A 9374-nucleotide genomic window follows, 5' to 3' on the forward strand; every position below is an offset into this window, starting at 1 on the left:
AAAACAGATGTCACTTGAAGTTGAATGAGATATAAAAATTTCACAAGTTTTACTCGTTTATGTTCTTGATATATGCTGATCCATAACAAAATACACATTTTTGTATCTAGGGCAATTTTTAGTTGAGTTGAAAGAGCTGAGGAATAATACCTTTGTACTCTTCAATGTTTGGCTTGAAAATAGGATTCTTTTTGAGAAAGCCTTATGCACTTGATCCATTAAAACTTCCAGAAACTATACTGATTCTGAGCACAGACTTCATTGTCTTGTTCAGACATTTAAGAAAGGGGGCAGAACATCTTGTTTGAAAAACACTGACTCCAGAACCAACTGGCCTGGGTTCAAATCCTGATCCTTCAGGATTGCCTCTCTGACTCAGTTTCCTCACAATGTGAGTAACCAGACTTGCCTCTGTGGTTGTTAGGAAAATGAGTTAACATATGTGAAGTGCTTAATACAATGTCTGGCGTGTAGTAAGTGTCAATTTATTCAGCTGCTCTCACCATCTGGGTTTTGTTTGACTGCTCCCACCAGCACGAACTCCTGGAGGGCCAGGACTTCACTGTGGAGTGCTTGCCCTGAACAGGTGCTCTCTAAACAGGGTTTCACAAAACCCTCAAAACCACTCAGCAAGACAGACGATGCTACTGTCATCTTACAGAGGTGGGACCTCAGGCTGAATAAGCCAGATAACCCGCCTAAAGGCAGACTGCCACTAAGAGGCAGAGTTAGAACTGGGAGCACAATCTGTATGCTAGACTCCAAGGCCTGGGCTTTCCCATCAAGCCACAAAGTGTGAGGCCTGCCAATAATAACGGTTGGATTCAGCCCCTTTCCTAGGGGCATGATGGAAAACAAACTACATCCAAGGGTGTACTAAAAACTAGCTTAAGAGTTTGCAGAACCTTGCCAACAAAAATGGAGCAAGAAACAAATTCAAAACCAACACCTCAGCCATCACCTGGACAAGTACCAATTCCCCTGACACTGTCATTGAAGTTCACAATGGATGTCACTGGCTTCTGAGCTCTCATTTAACTTTCCACCTTGTATGTAACGTGTTAAATGAAGCAGAACAATCTCTACAGAGTTGGAGTTTTAACACCCAAAATTCAAAGAAACAAAGAGAAAGGGTGAAACACAAAGGTTAAAAAAAAGAAATCTTTGCTCATTCTCATTACACCAAAGCACACCTGAAGGAAGAGCTAGATGTTATGAGCTTGTGACAACTCAGGTGTTTGTTAGCCGGTGTTATCAACTACCTGACTAGGAAACACCCCGGAACAGAGCAACAGAAGAGATTTCACACCACATCAAGGCAGAAGAAATGAATTTTCGGAATATTCTGCCTACACACAAAGTACAACCACTGATCTGCAGTGGGAACAAACACAACAGACTACATTTAACAATTCCCCCACACCCTCCCAAGCTACAATTTGAAATCAAGAGAACCAACCTAAATCTTGTGACTCTTTAGGCCCAAGCATTTCTTGGGAGGCCATTAAGCAAATAATTCAATCGATATTCTCAAGTAGTGACCAAAGGCAGCACTTTCTCTTTCAGCATAAAGCAAATATTAAGTGAACTACAATAAAGAATGTTAAGTAGCACTGGCCCGGTGGCTCAGTTGGTTGGAGAGTTGTCCTGATGCTCCAAAGTTGTGGGTTCAATTGGTACATGTCCAGGGCATATGAGAGAAAACAGCCAGTAAATAAATGAACTCTGCATCAAAGATATATTAGAAGGCACTACTTAAAAAATTTATTCTATAAAATTAAATCTATGGAAAATTCAAAACATAAACAAAACAGCTTAACAAACCCAATATCCAGCCTTAATAATTTTTAACATATGGCCAATCATTTTTCTTTTTTTAAAATGTTTTTGTTGATTTCCAAGAGAGGAAAGGAAAGGGAGGGAGGGGCAGAAACATCGATGAGAGAGTAACGTTGATTGGCTACCTTCTGCATACCCCCTACTGGGAATCGAGCCCAAAATTCGAATCCCAGGCATGTGCAGTGACCAGGAATCAAATTGGAGACCTCTTGGAGCATGGGATGCCCCTCAACCAACTGAACCACACCAGCTGGGGGGTATGGCCAATCTTATTTCATCTACTAGAGGCCCAGTGCATGAAATTCGTGCACTCAGGGGGTGGGGGTCCCACAGCCCAGCCTGCACCCTCTCACAGTCCGGGAGCCTTGGGGGATGTCCAACTTACAGGGGAGCGGGCCTAAGCCATCAGTCGGACATCCTTAGCACTGCCACAGAGGTGGAAGAGGCTCCTGCCACCGCCGCTGCCAGCCATAAGTCTGGCTTCTGGCTGAGTGCACTGACCACCAGGGGGCAGCTCCTGAGTTGAGCATCTGCCCCCGGTGGTCAGTGCATGTCATAGCGCCCGGTTGTTCCACCGTCAGGTGGAAAATGGCTCTCTGACATCCCCCAAGGGGTCCCAGATTGCAAGAGGGCACAGGCCAGGCAGAGGGACCCCACCGGTGCATAATCGGGGCTGGGGAGGGACATGGGAGGTTGGCCAGCCGGGAAGGGACTGCAGGAGGGCTCGAGGGCGTGTCCGGCTTGTCTTGCTCAGTCCTGATTGGCTGGACCTCAGCAGCAAGCTAACCTACCAGTTGGAGCCTCTGACCCCTGGTGGTCAGTGCATGTCATAGCGAGCAGTTGAGCGGTCCTAGCATATCATTAGCATATTATGCTTTGATTGGTTGAATGGCAAACTGGGCGACCGTACACTTAGCATATTAGGCTTTTATTATATAGGATAGCCTACATACTCACTCCAGTTCCCCTCCTTCACGGAATTATTTTGAAGGCATGTTTTTAAGGGGGCCAACATTTTACTTATCTTTCAGTATAAAGCAAATATTAAGTGAACTACAATAAAGAATATTAAGTAACCCTGGCCCGGTGGCTCAGTTGGTTGAAGAGATGTCCTGATGCTCCAAAGTTGTGGGTTCGATCCCCAGCCACAGCACATACAAGAAAACAGCCAGTACATGCACGGATAAGTGGAACAACAAATCCACATTTCTCTTTCTAAAAATCAGTAAGTAAAAAGAAAAAGAACGCTAAGTAAAACAGGGTGCTGGTAGGAAATACTTTTATTTATTACATTAACCCCTATCCACCAATTTCATCAAAACTTTCTCTTTAGTTAGAGACTCTTCTAATCCTACTCCAACAAAGCAGGCATCTCACCACAACCAAGTAGTCCCAGACTCAGCTTCCAGGACCACCCTACAATAAGCAGACACTCATTTCTCCAAAAGCTTGGCACCTGAGAGTACAGTGTAAGATATCTCAGAATAACAGCGCAAAACAAAATAAACAAACAAAAACCCCTAAAGATATACTCAACATTTCTTCTAAAACAATGTGGGAATTTCTTACTCTTCCTCAAAACCTCATAAAAACTAGCAAAAATGGTACTTTGATCCTAGTAGGAGTAACTGAATAGTTACTGCAAAGTCAGTTCATCTGAAATAAGTGGAATCAAGTGTAAAAATCCTTGCTTTATAGACACATTATGTCACTGAGACCCTCTCAAGCTTTCAGTTGGTTACTTTCAAAACTAAACTCACCCAGTCCAGTGGCTCAGTGGTTGAACACCGACCCAGGCACTCCAACAGGTCTCAGGTTTGATTCCTGTTCAGGGCACATGCCTGGGTTGCTGGCTTGATTCCCAGTAGGGGATATGCAGGAGGCAGCCCATGGATGTTTCTATCTCTTTCTTTCCCTCTCTCTCTAATAAGTAAATCAATATATCAATAAAAACATTAAAAAACAAAAAGCTAAACTCAAGGGCCACTATAAGAGCCAGTAGTAGTGATCTCATTTTCCTCTGTTCACTATATATCAATGAGAATGAACTAGGTAAAATGGATTTCCACCAGATGGAGACAAAGTTGTACTTCTACAAAAAGCTGGAGGAAATAAAAGGAATGACTGTTTCACCTCCTAACTTAGCAACTGTCAAATAAATATGTTCTCAGTGCTGAAGAGTCATCACACCTTCCTTGGGGTCCACAACAGGCCAGCTGGCAACTCCTCCTCCCTTCCTGTGGGGAAGCGGGCAGGATTCTACCGTCACTTCAGTCCCAGCCAGCCCTGCAGCCACCCTCACCCTGAGTCTCAGGGCTGGATGCCTTTACCTTTCACTACACCTAATCTGGTGCCCTGCATATGGTATACACACCAGCCATCTTATCTACAGATTTCCTAGTTGATTTCATTTAAGTTTGCCTTTTTATAAGAAGAACTAGAGGCTCAGTGCATGAATTCATGCACCAGTGGCGTCCCTCAGCTATGTCTGCGGGATCAGGAGAAACTGGCCCTCCGACATCCCGCGAGGGGTCCTGGATTGCATGAGGGCGCAGGCCAGGCCGAAGGACCCCACCAGTGCATGATCAGGCCGGGGAGGGACGCGGGAGGGCTCCAGGGCGTGTTTGGCCAGTCTCACTCAATCCTGATCAACAGGACCCCAGCAGCAAGTTACCCTACTGGTAGGAGAGTCTGCCCCCTGGTGGTCAGCGCATGTCATAGCAGCTGGTCAATCGGCCAAAAGTCTGCCCCCTGGTGGTCAGTGCACATCATAGCGAGTGGCTGAGCGGCCTTAGCCTATCATTAGCATATTACGCTTTGATTGAACAGCCGACCGGACACTTAACATATTAGGCTTTTATTATATAGGATGTTTATGGCACAACCTAATATTTAAATACTTGGTTCCATCCTGATGCTAACTGGAGAGTGTGTCAGAAACTGGAGCTAAATTCTAAGTATTTATTCTTATCAACAATGTTAACTCTATTCAGCCCAAACCTAGGAATGGTTTAATTCATAGGAAAATGGATAGCCAATGTGGACAATTCATTCAAAAGTTAGGTGAAATATCCCCTACATGAACTTCATGGTTTGATTTATGCTAGTAGCTGTCTTCTTTGCTAAAACACATCAGTAACTGGTCAATCCTGAACTTAGCCTCAGCTGATATTAACTTTAGGTTGCTCGAGGCTTTCCTTGGGAAGACCATACCTACTTTTTAAACTGCACTTGAGAAGAATTTTCTTTCTTTTTGAATTGATGGGGCACTTTTATTTGCCTGAAGGGCAATTTATGATTTCAGGAGCTAATACAAATGTTGTCTTATAAATTGCTGATGTTTACAAACAAGGTATAAAGACCAGTACTGAGGGGAGGACACCCTGACTGAAGTGGCCTTCCTCTCCCAATACTCCTAAATCACTGCAAACGATAAGCTGACACTGCCAGTTCCCATCTTCAGAGGACAGAACCTAGGCTTTGGGGTTACAGTCCAGGCTCAAATCCCAACTATGATTTGCCACATACTGGCGATGCACTCAGGCAGGCTGCCACATCTGTATGGCCTTGGGCTTCTGCTACCCCACAGAGTTACTTGTGAGTAGTCAATGAGTAACACATGAAGAGCATTTAGCAGTTCTTTGACTTATAACTACTATTTATTAGAGTACCTGCTATAACCAATACTGCCAGTGCCTCTATTAACAAAAGTAGGGTCGGTTCCAAAAACAACATAGCTCTGAATTCTTACCATTTCTACAGAAATAAGTGCCTTCAGCCCTAACTGGTTTGGCTCAATGGATAGAGTGTCAGCCTGCGGACTCAAGGGTCCCAGGTTCGATTCCGGTCAAGGGCATGTACCTTGTTTGCGGGCACATCCCCAGTAGGAGGTGTGCAGGAGGCAGCTGATCGATGTTTCTCTCTCATCAATGTTTCTAACTCTCTATCCCTCTCCTTTCCTCTCTGTAAAAAATCAATAAAATATATTAAAAAAAAAAAGAAAAAAGAAATAAGTGCCTTCATAATAAAATGCTATTAAGAACTACCTTGTGTGGGAGGGGGTGGCGGGGGAGAGGTCAATGGGGGAAAAAAAGAGACTCATGTAATACTTTAAATAATAAAGAATTAAAAAAAAAAGCACCACCTTGTAGTTTAAAATATTATAATATTAATCTGTGATTATTATTCCAATGACCATAATGCTTCCCTCCTGGAAGAGCAACGATTTCTAATAAACCACCCACTGTTCTTCTCACTGTGAGTGCAAAAAAAAAAAAATGACTATTGGGCTGAAGGAGAGCTGTATACAGTTCTATTCTATCTGGCTCCTCTTAAGTTTATACTAAAAAGAAACTAAACTTGCTAGATATGCTATTATTATGGAAGTCTTCATATATATTGAGTACTGATAGAACTACTCCATCAAAGTTAGATTTCAAAAAACAATCAGATTAAAATATCTAGAAAAGCCTGGAGGTGGGAAAAAAAAAATCAGGTTTCACCTTTTGAAGACAAGCCTCAGAACAGTTAACTAGGGGGCATCACTTTACTACAGGAAATATTTGTAGTAGGAGTAGGGAAGAGGCTAAGAAAAACGAGGTCTCTGCATTTTTTTCTCTTATTAGTATACAGGTGACTGTTCAAATCAAGCTTTAATACAGAAGGGCATAGACTGTTTCCTTTGTGTGTCAGAGAGAGAGTTAAATAAAAACTGTATTACATGAGTAGTGAAGTGGCACCTGAGATACAACTCTGGCTGACTTATGGAACTATTCCAAACAATAGTCAAATGAAAAACCCACAAACATTCTGGTAATCATTTCAAATAATCATTTGCATATTTTTGAAACCCCAGCACACACATCATAAACAAAATACTTGCTGTGTGAAAAATTTCCCTGCAAAATATAGATTTACCTATATAATTAAAAGTTAGACTTAGAAAACTTCACAGAACTATACATTTTCATGTTAACTTAAAAGAAAAAACATAAATATAGGAGTCAAAAGTTCTATTTTGTTTTTAGATCCCTTCCCTTTACTATGTGCCAGATTTTTCTGGGCTTGAGTTCTTTCTTTCCTTTTTTTTTTTTTAAAGTATGTTTTTATTGCCCTAGCTGGTTTGGCTCAGTGGATAGAGCATCGGCCTGGGGACTGAAGAGTCCTGGGTACAATTCCTGTCAAGGGCACATGCCTGGGTTGCGGTCTCAATCACCAGTAGAGGGCGTGCAGGAGGCAGCTGATAGATGATTCTCTCTCATTATTGATGTTTCTATCTCTCCCTCTCCCTTCCTCTCTGAAATCAATAAAAACGTTTTTTTTTTAAATATATTTTTATTGATTTCAGAGAGGAAGGGAGAGGGAGAGATAGAAACATCAATGATGAGAGAGAATCATTGATTGGCTGCCTCCTGCACACCCCACACTGGGGTTTGAGCCCACATCCAGGCATGTGCCATTGACGGGAATTGTACCCAGGACCCTTCAGTCCGCAGGCTGACACTCTATCCACTGAGCCAAACCAGCTAGGGCTGGGCTTCAGTTCTTTCATTTGTAAAATGAAAATATTTGTTCCCTACCTCCCTTACAAAAGGTTTGTGAGGCTCCAATAATATGTAAACCATGCCCTCACTGGTTTGGCTCAGTAGATAAAGCCTCAGTTTGCAGACTGAAGGGTCCCGGGTTTGATTCCAGTTAAGGGCACATACCATGGTCGCAGGCTCGATCCTGATCCTGGTAGGGCGCATGCGGGAGGCAATTAATTGATGTGAGATATTGATGCCCTCACATTGATGTTTCTCTCTGTCTCTCCCCCTCCCTTCCACTCTCTCTGAAAATCATTCGAAAAATATCCTCGCGTGAGGATTAACCAAAATATAAAAATAAAAAAGACGCGAAGCACTATGAAAAACTCTCTAAAGTATTTGCGTACCATTATTAATAAACTCGAAGGGCCCAGCCAGCGTGGCTCAGTAGTTGAGCATCGACCTATGAACCAGGTCATGGTTCGATTTCAGGTCAGGGCACAGGCCTGGGTTATGGACTCAATCCCCAGTGTGGGGCATGCAGGAGGCAGCTAATCAATGATTCTCTCTCATCACTGATGTTTCTATCTCTCTTTCCCTCTCCTTTCCTCTCTGATATCAATAAAAACATATTAAAAAATAAAATAAAATAAACTCAAAGGAAGCCCTGGCTGGGTGGCTCCCTAAGTTGGAGCATTGACTCATGTACCAAAAGGATGCAGGTTCGACTCCTGGTCAGGGTGAGTACAGGAGGCAACCAATCAATGTTTCCCTCTCCCCACTCCTCTAAAAATCAGTAATAATTTTTTCCCCAGAATTTTGTTTTCATGTAGGATTTTAATTATTTTCAAGATAATAGCATCACCATCACCATAACAGATTTAGGGCAAAATGTTCCAAAAATCTCTGAACACTCTAACTGTATGGAAGAGACCCTATAACTGACCTTGATAGGAACTGCACTGTTATGCTCTTTGTTTGTTTTTTTAAAAAGAGTAATTTGTGAAGGGACAGAGCCAGACTTATGTATTAAGACAAAGAGGGTAAGTGTAATTAATACTACATGTACCACCACCTAGGTCACTCTACTGGGATTATGAACAATAAACTTGTCTTTACATATTTTAAAAGAGAGCAAGTGGAAAGAACTTCAACATTAAGACCCCCACATGGAAGTAGAAAAATCAAGTAAACAAAGTAAAATCTATACCCTAAAGTCCTAACACAGGCCTAAAACAAACAATGAACTTCTATTCTAAACATCCAAGGTAATACTCACTGAAGCGGGAAGTTTGTATTGCCAGGGAAACAGCTATAACAGAGGAGGGGAGCTATTTTGTCTCTGAAATGAATTTTCTTCCTTCCGATTCCATTCTTCCTTCCTGTACCTAAGATGGAAATGCAGGTGCAGTGAATGAACAAAGTCAAGGTAGTGTAGATGTAAGAGTTGGTTTCTGAAAAACTACAATCCAACAGAGCAACTTCTAAACACACAAACAGCTCAGGAACAGGCTGGCTCTCCTCACTTCAAAACATTTCAAAACCTAAACCTCCGGCGGTGGCGGCGGCCCCAGGCCGGGCGCACGCATCCCTGGCATCACCACAAAGCAGCGAGGACACCGAGGGATCAAAGGTTTCTACTGAACCTGAACACGAGACCATTAAAGCTTTCCTCCCACCACTAATTTATATCAAAACTCGCTCTCGGGCCAAGGGGTACCCGTTCCAGGGCTCTCCCCCGGTCTCAGAATACAAATCGCATCCCCAATTCCTCCGGCTGCAAGCGGGCCGAGGGCGGGCCGCGCCCCCGCGGAGAGGCCGCCGGCTCGGAGCCGCCATCCTCCTCTCCACGCCTCGGAGCAGGGACTGCGCTCTCCGACTGGCCCGCGGGAGACCCGGCCCCACCTGCTCTGCCGGAGCCGCGCCGCGGGCCGTGGGAGCGGAGGAACACGCGGGGACCGGGGTGGGGCGGGGCGGCGGAGTGCGCTCCTCTCTATCTGTCTGACACGC

At 43.7% G+C, this 9374-nt stretch overlaps 1 protein-coding gene across 15 annotated transcripts in view; it reads right to left on the reverse strand.

The window, feature by feature from the left end:
- Positions 1 to 9045, reverse strand: part of AMMECR1L (AMMECR1 like) — a 20984-nt gene extending 11939 nt beyond the window's left edge. For 5 of the 15 annotated variants that reach the window (XR_002826266.1, XR_002826265.1, XR_001351153.2 and 2 more), the window contains exon 1: positions 8644 to 9037. The gene's annotated coding sequence lies outside the window, so the exon portion shown is untranslated. Of the gene's footprint in view, positions 1 to 8643 lie in introns of all 15 variants that reach the window. The other 10 variants (XM_014468174.2, XM_014468168.2, XM_023744159.1 and 7 more) reach the window with 6 other exon arrangements.
- Between the last annotated feature and the right edge of the window lie 329 nt (positions 9046 to 9374).

The sequence above is a fragment of the Myotis lucifugus genome, unplaced genomic scaffold (genome assembly GCF_000147115.1).
Source record: "Myotis lucifugus unplaced genomic scaffold, Myoluc2.0 scaffold_433, whole genome shotgun sequence".
NCBI classification, from domain to species: Eukaryota; Metazoa; Chordata; class Mammalia; order Chiroptera; family Vespertilionidae; genus Myotis; species Myotis lucifugus.